Source organism: Ylistrum balloti, unplaced genomic scaffold (assembly GCF_031769215.1).
Source record: "Ylistrum balloti isolate Yb309-2 unplaced genomic scaffold, AGI_CSIRO_Ybal_v1 Utg370236, whole genome shotgun sequence".
NCBI lineage: Eukaryota > Metazoa > Mollusca > Bivalvia > Pectinida > Pectinidae > Ylistrum > Ylistrum balloti.
The window spans coordinates 820,639-832,922 of record NW_026782193.1 but is presented as its reverse complement, the minus strand read 5'-3'; the positions used below and the strand labels follow the sequence as shown (position 1 = coordinate 832,922).

General features: G+C 37.4%; 1 protein-coding gene across 1 annotated transcript in view; it reads right to left on the bottom strand.

Annotated features, from left to right (window-relative positions):
- Positions 1–11,997, bottom strand: part of LOC132552087 (neuropeptide receptor 15-like) — a 64,057-nt gene extending 52,060 nt beyond the window's left edge. Inside the window, exon 1 of the mRNA XM_060216229.1 lies at positions 11,977–11,997. The gene's annotated coding sequence lies outside the window, so the exon portion shown is untranslated. The remainder of the gene's footprint in view (positions 1–11,976) is intronic.
- Between the last annotated feature and the right edge of the window lie 287 nt (positions 11,998–12,284).

Genomic DNA, 12,284 nt, shown 5'->3' with positions numbered 1-12,284 from the left:
ACATAAAAAACGATAGCACGCTGTGAGGAAATGTTCTACCGCGGTCATCTCTGCATTATGTAACGCGTTTTCAGTCACAATAGTATTTTCGGCTCCGAATGTTCAGAAGACATGACCTAGATGTCAACAGTAACGAAAACAAGCCCGCACGGCGGTGTTATTTAATATTAAACTGTCGAAAAGTGGGTTACTTCTCGCTCAGATATTCACACGCAGTCGCTTAGCATTTGTTTTTAATTTTCGAAATCGGAAATGTCATAGGCTTATTTACCGTTGGTCAAATTTAATACGAAAATATTGACTACCAATGCTTCTTACAATATACATATATATATATATTCGCCATTGACATTAATTTATCGGCTATCACAGAAGATCGACCAATCAACGATTGATTTTTTTATCTTGTATTTGGAACTATTATACACGACCGACGTTTCTCGCTGTAATAGTGTTTTTCTGTAATAGTTTGAATTGATAGTTATCTTTTTAACCAGATATTGGTTATTAAAGTGCGTCTGGAATAAATTGTAGATGTCAGTCTGTAGCCCGAGCTAAGTACAACATCTGTTGATCCATCAGTCGTTCCCTTTAAATGCTTAAAACTCGTTTAAAAACAAAACAGTCTTCTATTTTTGTCTTTTTCATGTACATACTGTATGTAATAAAGGTAGTTAATTTTCAATATGATTACATTGGATCTATTTTTTTTTGCCTGATACATAGCAAACAACTAGTTCAGACATTAATATGACATTTAAACCAATGTAAAAATTTTGGTGATTCTTCTTCACTTCGGCCGAAGGGATTATCGAGACACCTAAATTTACACCACCGTGACGATTCGCTTGTCCGGACTGTTGCTATTAATTCATTGATCATATATATATAAAGCTAAATATATATATATATGTATATATTATCTTAACTACATCATGAGATACATATGGTTTAGGACAATTGACAAAACGTGCGCCTTTAACCGACCAGCTATATTTAAGTCGCCATTAGGGAACAAACATAACTCTTTACAAAGAACAGAACAGCTATATAACGTCTAACACCTGTGGTAATGCTATCAAAACCATTTATAACCAGCACTCTGTAGAATCACAAAGGGCTTGTTGAAACAGTCACATAAACATCGGTATTGACAAGTCACGGTTTAACGTTGGTCGAAAAGTATCTATTATACCTCAGAATATCACATCATCCTGTACCGAAGATATTACGGGGAAACCAAATCGTACATAAATGAATTATATAACCCTCATAAACCGTATTGATCGCTACCCTGAACGGTTGGCATTTCTCAGGAAACTGAGATCAGGGACCGCCCAGTATTGTCTTTGTTATAGAAAATGGCAATGACACATAAACATGGATTCACACAAGTGAATAGCACATCCTACAGTCGTATCGTCCTTCTAGTACTCGTCCGTGATTTTACATCCTACAGCTGTTTCGTCCTTCTAGGAGTTGTCACTGATGCTACATCATACAGCTGTTTCGTCCTTCTTGGATTCGTCCGTGATTTTACATCCTACAGCTATATCTACAACGTATTATGAGGGGAGAGTATTTGGGGGTGGAGTATATCTACAATTTATTATGAGGGAAGAGTATTTGGGGGTGGAGTATATATACAACGTATTATGAGGGGGAGTATTTGGGATGCAGTATGTTTACAATGTATTATGAGGGGAGAGTATTTGGGGTGGAGTATATCTACAACTTATTATGAGGGGAGTGTATTTGGGGGTGGAGTATATCTACAACGTATTATGAGGGGAGAGTATTTGGGGGTGGAGTATATATACAACTTACTATGAGGGGAGAGTATTTGGGGGTGGAGTATATCTACAACGTATTATGAGGGGGAGTATTTGCGGGTGGAGTATATCTACAACGTATTATGAGGGGGAGTATTTGGGGTGGAGTATATCTACAACGTATTATGAGAGCAAAGTATTTTGAGGGGGTGGGGGGTGGAGGGGGGGTTGGAGTATATATACAACTTACTATCAGGGGAGAGTATTTGGGGGTGGAGTATATCTACAACTTACTATGAGGGGAGAGTATTTGCGGGTGGAGTATAGCTACAACGTATTATGAGGGGGAGTATTTGGGGTGGAGTATATCTACAACGTATTATGAGGGGAGAGTATTTGGGGGTGGGGTATATCTACAACGTATTATGAGGAAAGAGTATTTGCGGGTGGAGTATATCTACAACTTACTATGAGGGGAGAGTATTTGCGGGTGGAGTATAGCTACAACGTATTATGAGGGGGAGTATTTGGGGTGGAGTATATCTACAACGTATTATGAGGGGAGAGTATTTGGGGGTGGAGTATATCTACAAGGTATTATAAGGGGAGAGTATTTGGGGGTGGAGTATATCTACAACTTACTATGAGGGGAGAGTATTTGCGGGTGGAGTATATCTACAACGTATTATGAGGGGGAGTATTTGGGATGCAGTATGTTTACAATGTATTATGAGGGGAGAGTATTTGGGGTGGAGTATATCTACAACTTATTATGAGGGGAGTGTATTTGGGGGTGGAGTATATCTACAACGTATTATGAGGGGAGAGTATTTGGGGGTGGAGTATATATACAACTTACTATGAGGGGAGAGTATTTGGGGGTGGAGTATATCTACAACGTATTATGAGGGGGAGTATTTGCGGGTGGAGTATATCTACAACGTATTATGAGGGGGAGTATTTGGGGTGGAGTATATCTACAACGTATTATGAGGGGAGAGTATTTGGGGTTGGAGTACATCTACAACGTATTATGAGGGGAGAGCATTTGGGGGTGGAGTATATCTACAACGTATAATGAGGGGAGAGTATTTGGGGTTGGAGTACATCTACAACGTATTATGAGGGGAGAGCATTTGGGGGTGGAGTATATCTACAACGTATTATGAGGGGAGAGTATTTGGGGGTGGAGTATATATACAACTTACTATGAGGGGAGAGTATTTGGGGGTGGAGTATATCTACAACGTATTATGAGGGGGAGTATTTGCGGGTGGAGTATATCTACAACGTATTATGAGGGGGAGTATTTGGGGTGGAGTATATCTACAACGTATTATGAGGGGAGAGTATTTGGGGTTGGAGTACATCTACAACGTATTATGAGGGGAGAGCATTTGGGGTTGGAGTATATCTACAACGTATTATGAGGGGAGAGTATTTGGGGTGGGGTGGGGGTTGGTGGTGGAGTATATCTACAACGTATTATGAGGGGGAGTATTTGGGGGTGGAGTACATCTACAACGTATTATGAGGGGAGAGTATTTCGGGGTGGAGTATATCTACAACTTATTGACTAATTTTCGAGTTTCCGTCGGCTACTAGATGCGATAATTCAATACGCCATTTTGTTCTCTTGTTTATGGGGGTACAGGGTAATTAAGATAGTTTCAGGAAATAAGAACTATCAACGTTAAACAATTAAGAGAAATTACGAGAAGTCATAGTACACGTATAAAACTAAATAATGGTGTACCTCTACATTTCTCTAACGAAAGGGTCGCTTAACTAAATAATGGTATACCTCTACATTTCTCTAACGGAAGGGTCGCTTAACTAAATAATGGTATACCTCTACATTTCTCTAACGGAAGGGTCGCTTAACTAATTAATGGTATACCTCTACATTTCTCTAACGGAAGGGTCGCTTAACTAAATAATGGTATACCTCTACATTTCTCTAACGGAAGGGTCGCTTAACTAAATAATGGTATACCTCTACATTTCCCTAACGGAAGGGTCGCTTAACTAAATAATGGTATACCTCTACATTTCTCTAACGGAAGGGTCGCTTAACTAAATAATGGTATACCTCTACATTTCTCTAACGAAAGGGTCGCTTAACTAAATAATGGTATACCTCTACATTTCTCTTACGAAAGGGTCGCTTAACTAAATAATGGTATACCTCTACATTTCTCTAACGGAAGGGTCGCTTAACTAAATAATGGTATACCTCTACATTTCTCTAACGAAAGGGTCGCTTAACTAAATAATGGTATACCTCTACATTTCTCTTACGGAAGGGTCGCTTAACTAAATAATGGTATACCTCTACATTTCTCTAACGGAAGGGTCGCTTAACTAAATAATGGTATACCTCTACATTTCTCTAACGGAAGGGTCGCTTAACTAAATAATGGTATACCTCTACATTTCTCTAACGGAAGGGTCGCTTAACTAAATAATGGTATACCTCTACATTTCTCTTACGGAAGGGTCGCTTAACTAAATAATGGTATACCTCTACATTTCTCTAACGGAAGGGTCGCTTAACTAAATAATGGTATACCTCTACATTTCTCTAACGGAAGGGTCGCTTAACTAAATAATGGTATACCTCTACATTTCTCTAACGAAAGGGTCGCTTAACTAAATAATGGTATACCTCTACATTTCCCTAACGGAAGGGTCGCTTAACTAAATAATGGTATACCTCTACATTTCTCTAACGGAAGGGTCGCTTAACTAAATAATGGTATACCTCTACATTTCTCTAACGGAAGGGTCGCTTAACTAAATAATGGTATACCTCTACATTTCTCTAACGGAAGGGTCGCTTAACTAAATAATGGTATACCTCTACATTTCTCTAACGGAAGGGTCGCTTAACTAAATAATGGTATACCTCTACATTTCTCTTACGAAAGGGTCGCTTAACTAAATAATGGTATACCTCTACATTTCTCTAACGGAAGGGTCGCTTAACTAAATAATGGTATACCTCTACATTTCTCTAACGAAAGGGTCGCTTAACTAAATAATGGTATACCTCTACATTTCTCTAACGGAAGGGTCGCTTAACTAAATAATGGTATACCTCTACATTTCTCTAACGGAAGGGTCGCTTAACTAAATAATGGTATACCTCTACATTTCTCTAACGGAAGGGTCGCTTAACTAAATAATGGTATACCTCTACATTTCTCTAACGGAAGGGTCGCTTAACTAAATAATGGTATACCTCTACATTTCTCTAACGGAAGGGTCGCTTAACTAAATAATGGTATACCTCTACATTTCTCTAACGGAAGGGTCGCTTAACTAAATAATGGTATACCTCTACATTTCTCTAACGGAAGGGTCGCTTAACTAAATAATGGTATACCTCTACATTTCCCTAACGGAAGGGTCGCTTAACTAAATAATGGTATACCTCTACATTTCCCTAACGGAAGGGTCGCTTAACTAATTAATGGTATACCTCTACATTTCCCTAACGGAAGGGTCGCTTAACATCGCACAACAGGACAACGCCAGATGATTCGCCGACTTTAAGAGAAATATGTAAATTAGATGTAAGAAAAAAGATATTTTGAAGAAGGGGATTAGTGTTACTTCGGAAGGCACAGGGATGACATCCTATATAATATTCAGTAAGATAGTCACCTGTTACTACAAAGAAATCCGTCTTAAGCTGATCAAGGACAAACACGAAATTCTAACGTCTAGCAACATACTAAATATCTCGCTTAGACTATTTTTTGTTTTTGTTTTGTATTTTTTTTTGGGGGGTGGGGGGGTTGTAGAATTTTACATGTTCAAACATCCTGCGAATTCGTTTTCAATGTTCAATATTACTTATACTAGGATGTTATGTTAATTAATATTTTTTCAGGGTTAACTATACAGATATTTCTGGCGCTGTGGTGACCAGATACTGTGTACGTCCCCTTTAAAACTATATCGACCCCAGACACTGTGTACATGGTAACAGCACTACAGAATCTAGACGTCCCCTTAAAAACAATATCGACCCCAGACACTGTGTACATGGATTACAGCACTATAGAATCTAGACGTCCCCTTAAAAGCTATATCGACCCCACTACAGACGTCCCCTTAAAAACTATATCGACCCCATCGAAGCGCGAGATAGATCTTGCTGTAGGAGATAAATGGGGAACGCGAGGAAAATTCATTGATGGAATCGAACTTCGATCAGACAGAAAAAGGTATGTGATCCTGTTTCATCAACCATTTAGACTAAAAGTGATGGGATACACTGAAACATCAAACTGACCAGCTTCGGACACGTAATCTATATCTGCCAGGAGAGAATGATTCATCTACAAGGGCACATTATCTGACACCGACAGATTAATAAGATCGACACAAGATGCTGTCACGAGTACATCCTACACAAAATCCGTATTATATTAATCTTAACAATTGAGTATCTGAAGAATGTTGTTGGCTTTTTTGTCCAGTATAATGATCTGTCAGTAGTTGTCATTAAATTAGAAATTATATATCCGAATCATTGTTAGTGTTATAAAGAAATATAACTTTATAACGAAGGGCATATAAGCGAGGGACATTGTACATGTGTTATATTGGCCGGACACGGAAGATAGAGATCATTGTCGGTGAAGGATACGTGTTTTCCTGGTGTCTTTCTCCAGCAAACGTTAAATGGAACACGATAAATGAAAGAAAAGGTTCGACGGGCCTGTTTCGGTCCATGAACTGTATATCGCAGACATAAGTAATAAACTGTAGTTCAGTAGTAAACTTTTTATCTCCTGCATAAATTGTCTCTCACGCTATACTGAAATACATACACCATGTCTATTGTAAACTAAATCTCATTTTCCTCACATCTTACGACAAGTTTACGTAATAAAACACTAAGATAGTCTCAGCTTGATACAGAATAATCGCCCTAGCGAGGTTCAAAACATTGAGAAGAAACAAATTAAAAGAACAGCACACTAACATGTAAACTAAATAAAACAAAAAAAAACCGATAAAATAATGAAAATATATGGCCAAATGATACTTGTAATGACATAGAGCATTAGATCAAATTACAGTGATGTAAGGTTCACAAAATAAGAACTGAGATAACCAGAATTAAGTTGCCAATAATAATGGAGACTTTTAAAAACTCCGATATATATATATATATATGTAAAAGGATAAATAAAATTTCTCTAATTGAGACTATAACAAGATTAACGGTCGTCAGGTTTAAACAATATAAACCTTGTGACGTCATGACAACATTTTAAACTTGTTTTAAATTTTTATAAATCAAATTATTCCAAACCCAAACGATTTTCCATCAGTCAGGACATCTCTTTAATAGAAAACCTTCCGAACAAGCTCTAATAAATAATGTGAAAACCGCATATTGAGGAAGCACAGTGGAAACTGATATACTGATAAGGTTGAGTTCAGTTGTGAAGTTTCACTAATTATCATAGTGTACTGAACATTGACGTAAGTAGCTGCTGCTGAGGATTATTGATATCAATTTGAGGCAGGTATTGTTATAGATATCCAAAACTTACACGTGTCTCTTTTTTTCATTAAATTCAAACTCTGAGGTAATTAAGTTTTAAAGCCGCCTACAACGATTTAGTCCGTTTTCTTATTGAATAAAAGAGGTGATACAATTTGCAGCACAACGGTAACAGAAGTGCACTAGAATGTCAAATGTATCGGGTTTACCTCCGTGTACGTACAGTGGGGAATCGGAAACTGAATATACTAAATTAACGGCTAAAATTCGACAAAGTTGGTGCATCACCTGTGTACGTTTGGTTAGGTAACACTGTTTAGTGAAATAAAACAAAATAAGTTTAGAAATCAGCAAGTCCTGATAAGTCTGTAAATCATATGACTAAACAAAATTAAACAAACAAACAAAACAAAAACAAGGAAAGAAAAGGGAGAGAGAATAGAATAAAGAAAATAAAAAAACCGCAAAAATTGCCAGAGAAGCCCTCAGTCTATTACGACGGGTATGTCGTGAAGTCGTGATAGTCCACATACATTTTTCGACTTTGGAAATGTTAGTCACGTGATGTAAATATGGTCAAGTACAACAGACAAAAGCTTCTATATCGAATCTCTGATAAACAGGAAAGCTTTTCTTTAACCGGAATCTAAGTATGTTTTTTGATATAGTTAGAGTGAAATTTTAAGATGGAGATCAACTGGACAACTTTTATTCACACGCAAAATAGTTGTTGTATATGAAGATTGGGGAAATCCTTTGCGTGCTTCCTACTCTTACAGTATCTGGTGTGTGATAATGAAAGCTGTCTGACGTAGAAATCTACTATAAAGATATGGACAATTATCGATGGAGCTGGTCAGCTTACCAACAGTTGAGAGACCTACATGTAAAACACTCGTGACAACATCACGGGATATCTTTATAATCATACAAATGTTATTCGTGGAAGGAGGAAGCGCGCAGATAATAAGGCTTTCTATACCAAGTCGAGATTATCTCGTGAGCGAGATATAACAAGTCGAGATTATCTCGTCAGTGAGATATAACAAGCCGAGATTATCTCGTGAGTGAGATAGGACAAGTCGACATTATATCTTGAGTGAGATAGGACAAGTCAAGATTATCTCGTGAGTGAGATAGGACAAGTCGAGATTATCTCGTGAGTGAGATAGGACAAGTCGAGATTATCTCGTCAGTGAGATATAACAAGTCGAGATTATCTCGTGAGTGAGATAGGACAAGTTGAGATTATCTCGTCAGTGAGATATAACAAGTCGAGATTATCTCGTGAGTGAGATATAACAACTCGAGATTATCTCCTGAGTGAGATAGAACAAGTCGAGATTACATCGTCAGTGAGATATAACAAGTCGAGATTATCTCGTGAGCGAGATATAACAAGTCGAGATTATCTCGTGAGTGAGATAGGACAAGTCAAGATTATCTCGTCAGTGAGATATAACAAGTCGAGATTATCTCGTGAGTGAGATAGGACAAGTCTAGATTATCTCGTCAGTGAGATATAACAAGTCGAGATAATCTCGTCAGTGAGATATATCAAGTCGAGATTATCTCGTGAGATTATTTCGTGAGTGAGATATAACAAGTCGAGATTATATCGTGAGTGAGATATAACAAGTCGAGATTATATCGTCAGTGAGATAGGACAAGTCGAGATTATCTCGTGAGTGAGATATAACAAGTCGAGATTATCTCGTGAGTGAGATATAACAAGTCGAGATTATCTCGTGAGCGAGATATAACAAGTCGAGATTATCTCGTGAGTGAGATAGGACAAGTCAAGATTATCTCGTCAGTGAGATAAAACAAGTCGAGATTATCTCGTGAGTGAGATAGGACAAGTCTAGATTATCTCGTCAGTGAGATATAACAAGTCGAGATAATCTCGTCAGTGAGATATATCAAGTCGAGATTATCTCGTGAGATTATTTCGTGAGTGAGATATAACAAGTCGAGATTATATCGTCAGTGAGATAGGACAAGTCGAGATTATCTCGTGAGTGAGATATAACAAGTCGAGATTATCTCGTGAGTGAGATATAACAAGTCGAGATTATCTCGTGAGCGAGATATAACAAGTCGAGATTATCTCGTGAGTGAGATAGGACAAGTCAAGATTATCTCGTCAGTGAGATATAACAAGTCGAGATTATCTCGTGAGCGAGATATAACAAGTCGAGATTATCTCGTCAGTGAGATAGGACAAGTCAAGATTATCTCGTCAGTGAGATATAACAAGTCGAGATTATCTCGTGAGTGAGATAGGACAAGTCTAGATTATCTCGTCAGTGAGATATATCAAGTCGAGATTATCTCGTGAGATTATCTCGTGAGTGAGATATAACAAGTCGAGATTATATCGTCAGTGAGATAGGACAAGTCGAGATTATCTCGTCAGTGAGATATAACAAGTCGAGATTATCTCGTGAGTGAGATAGGACAAGTCGAGATTATCTCGTGAGTGAGATAGGACAAGTCGAGATTATCTCGTGAGTGAGATATATCAAGTCGAGATTATCTCGTCAGTGAGATATAACATGTCGAGATTATCTCGTCAGTGAGATAGGACAAGTCAAGATTATCTCGTCAGTGAGATATATCAAGTCGAGATTATCTCGTGAGATTATTTCGTGAGTGAGATATAACAAGTCGAGATTATATCGTCAGTGAGATAGGACAAGTCGAGATTATCTCGTGAGTGAGATATAACAAGTCGAGATTATCTCGTGAGTGAGATATAACAAGTCGAGATTATCTCGTGAGCGAGATATAACAAGTCGAGATTATCTCGTGAGTGAGATAGGACAAGTCAAGATTATCTCGTCAGTGAGATATAACAAGTCGAGATTATCTCGTGAGCGAGATATAACAAGTCGAGATTATCTCGTCAGTGAGATAGGACAAGTCAAGATTATCTCGTCAGTGAGATATAACAAGTCGAGATTATCTCGTGAGTGAGATAGGACAAGTCTAGATTATCTCGTCAGTGAGATATATCAAGTCGAGATTATCTCGTGAGATTATCTCGTGAGTGAGATATAACAAGTCGAGATTATATCGTCAGTGAGATAGGACAAGTCGAGATTATCTCGTCAGTGAGATATAACAAGTCGAGATTATCTCGTGAGTGAGATAGGACAAGTCGAGATTATCTCGTGAGTGAGATAGGACAAGTCGAGATTATCTCGTGAGTGAGATATATCAAGTCGAGATTATCTCGTCAGTGAGATATAACATGTCGAGATTATCTCGTCAGTGAGATAGGACAAGTCAAGATTATCTCGTCAGTGAGATATAACGAGTCGAGATTACCTCGTCGAGATTTGTGGAGATTCAAGACTCAAATAATGAATTCGCTGTCGACAGCGGATAGGAGTATAGAAAAACGAATCGCTTGCAAACTTATGAACATGGTTCTCGGTTATAGACAGTAGACAGACTGCTGTAACTACCATTTAAACAAAGATCCACTTAAGTTAGTACGTTCTGTTATCTTTTCGATGTTTAATTGTTCACGGAAGTGTTAATGTCGACAGGTGTATCTAATGATATGTGATTCACTTGGCCTACATCACTGACTCGTGTTAGTCTGGATAATCTGAAGGTGAAGGGAAACTGAATGACCCGCGGAACATTAACAAAGTCGAGAAAATTATAGACAGTTTTATGCAAGGTAATTGAAACCAGGCCGTCATTGACAAACTAGTCCCTTCGCCAATCAGCAATCTGTGTCCTTAGACTGTTACGGTAAGGAGACACAGAAACAATTATATTGTTTCATATATATTTGTTTTACTCCTTTTTTCAGATTTACATGAAGTGTGTTGAATATCAGTTTTCGACTCTTCAGACTACCTGAGTATAAAGACCACCTTTCTACATAAACCAGGTATACAACTGGAGACTGATATAAACCGACCTTATTTTAGCACGGACTTGGCTGTGTATTGCTGTTAAATGGGTTATTCTAGGACATACTACTTCCAACACGAGGTATTTATCTACAATACAGATACACGGGAATTTACTAACTGGGATCTATTCAGACTGACTCCCAGCCCCTCAGTTAATTTAAAGAATCTGGGATGTCTTCAGACAGACTGACTCCCAGCCCCTCAGTTGATTTAAAGAACCTGGGATCTCTTTAGACTGACTACCAGGTACTCAGTTAATTTTTAAAATCTGGTATGTCTTCAGATTGACAAATTCAATTATTTATTTTTAATTCAAAGAAATGCTCAGCAAACAAAACAGTTCATTAAATTATGAGCCCAAAATTTTAACTTCTAATTTTAGTGTGCCAGTGTAACATCCCTTTAATACGGTTTATGACTAAAAAAAAAACGGTTTCTTAAGGGAAGTGTTTTCTTAAAGTTATTAATTGCTAATTGTAATCACTTATCAAGGAATTAAGTTTTATTGTAACGATAGTGATCTTGCTCTACTCCTACAAAATTTAATATTATAATTATTTTTTCAAATAAAGTTTTATGATCGTTTTATAAGCTGTGAATTACGATACCTGCAATTTATCTGCTTTTAAAAATAGTTTTATAATTTAATGTGTAAGTTAATGTAATATATGAAATATAAAAAAATAATCAATATCACATATGTAAACTTATAAATATAATTTAAGTATATATTAGTTCTTACCTATAACATACTGTAAGTGCAAATGTTCCGCAGTTAATCCGCCCTGAAAGACCACCAGTAACAATCCTGCTGCAACAGATGCTGCGAGCCACGCTGTCTGTATCTGATGCTACTCACTACATGTGTGTGTAGTTTGTTCGCGATCAACACTGACTTCGTCATTAACAAAAACGCCACGTGAGATTCGATCGATCAATACATCCCCTCTCATTTATATCTGACGTAACAAAAACCAGCCAATACTAACTTGAGCATTGATAAATAACTTTTAACAAAGTCTGTTTAAATCCTAAAAAAGATCAAACGAA